Source organism: Orycteropus afer, unplaced genomic scaffold (genome assembly GCF_000298275.1).
Source record: "Orycteropus afer afer isolate SDZICR_OR568_19922 unplaced genomic scaffold, OryAfe1.0 scaffold00118, whole genome shotgun sequence".
Classification (NCBI taxonomy): Eukaryota; Metazoa; Chordata; class Mammalia; order Tubulidentata; family Orycteropodidae; genus Orycteropus; species Orycteropus afer.
In genome coordinates, this window is record NW_006921705.1 from 1,655,668 (window position 1) to 1,657,553 (window position 1,886).

Sequence of the window (1,886 nt, forward strand, 5' to 3'; positions counted from 1 at the left end):
GAGGAGTGGCTGGTGGGTTTGAACCGCCAGCCTTCTGGTTAGCAGTCAAGTGCTTTAGCCACTATGCTACCAGGCTCCTTAGTGACCCTCTAGGAAAGAATAAAACTGCTCCAAAGAGTCTCCGAGACTGTAATCTTTTCAAAAACAGACTGCCACAGCTTTCTCCTGCAAAATGGTTTGAACTTCCCTCCGTTGGGTTAGTAGCCCAACACTTAACCATTGGGCTGCCAGGACTCCTTACTTAAACAGTAAACAACAAATCTAAGTGCAGCAGATGATGATCAGAAATATAATTTATTAATCTCCATTTATTCCTCCATTTATCTATTTATTTATTCATTCAGTAAAACCAAATCCATTGCAGTCAAATCAATTTCAACTCATAGAGATCCCATAAGGTGTCTATGAGATGATGAATATTCATTCAATAGGGATATTCTAAATGGTCACTGTATGCCAAAACCACTGTTAGACATCAGTCTAGTGGGGCAGACAGATAAGTAAATTGGGAATCAAAAAAAGACCCACTGCAGTCAAGTAAATTCCAACTCATGGTGACCCTACTGTACATTATAGAAATGTCCCATAGGGTCTTCAAGGCTTTAAATCTTTATAGAAGCAGACTGCCTCATCTTTTTCTAGTGGAGCAGCTGGTGGGTTCAAATGCTGACCTCTGGTTAGCAGGTGAATGCCTTAGCCACTTCACCCTCCGAGCTCCTGGGGACCCCAATTGGGTTCCCAAGGCTATAAATCTTTTCAGAAACAGACTGCCCCATCTTTCTTCTGTGGAGCAGCTGTTGGGTTTGAACCAATGACCTTTTGTTTAGCAGCCAAATGCCTTAATCACTACACCACCAGAGCTCCTTGGTAATTAAAATCTCACTGTCGTGGAGTCGGATCCAACTCACAGCAACCCCTCCTTGGGTTTCTGAGGCAGTATCACTACGGAAGTAGATTGCCCCACGAAGAGCAGGGAGATCACAGGTGGAGCTCCTAACCTAATCCTCAAGGCAAAGGGAAAGTTTCCTGCGGGGGGGGGGGGAAGTTTCTGAATTATCACTTGTGAGACAAAAATGATTTATTTAAGTAAAAAGAGCAAAAAAATTATTCAAATCAATGGAATAGAGCTGCTGAAAATCTTGGCAGACACTGAGCCTGGCTTGCATACATACAATGAGAAAAGAGGAGAGGGTGAAGGTAGATGCTAAAGGAATAGATAATGTGAAGGACATTGGAATTCATCCAAAATTGAATGGAAAACAAGAAATTTTACACAGGAAAATTAAAAAATCAAATTTGTGCTTTAACATATTTCTAGTTATGATGTTGCTAAGGGATTGGAAGGGACCAAGACTAATGTTCAAAGGAATACATAGAAGATGTTTACATTGACGCACACACTTTTGAACAAACCCTGAGCTTCTCGCATCCCCATCCTTGCTCCCATTGTTTCCTACTTGATGTGTCTTTGCCAATCTGTACTACTGAATGGAATATTCATCCTACAAGACTTTCATAAAAACCTATCTTTTCAGTTAGAAGCTACCCTCCAAATCTGAACACTTTCCTGAGTACATGCCACTTTCTTCCTTCTCCTCTTTTGGTACATATGTCATATATCTTCTTTGAGATAATAAGTGTGAAGGAAGGAATTGTGTTTTGACTCATGTACATAGTCTACAGCATGTTACCATTAATTAAAACAAAAAACAAAATCCATTGCTGTCAAGTTGTAAATGAGGGAAAGTATATCAGAGTGAACTCTAGCAATATATTATAGAATCCTTTTATATTGTTATTCATATTTTCTTATTTTCCTTATGTTGTTGTTTTTGTTATGTGCCATCGAGTCGGCCCCGACTCATAGCGACCCCTCCTTGGGTTTC

General features: G+C 40.1%; 1 protein-coding gene across 1 annotated transcript in view; it reads left to right on the top strand.

The window, feature by feature from the left end:
- Nucleotides 1-1,886, top strand: part of PCDH15 (protocadherin related 15) — a 1,158,626-nt gene that overhangs the window by 820,770 nt on the left and 335,970 nt on the right. The window lies entirely within an intron of this gene.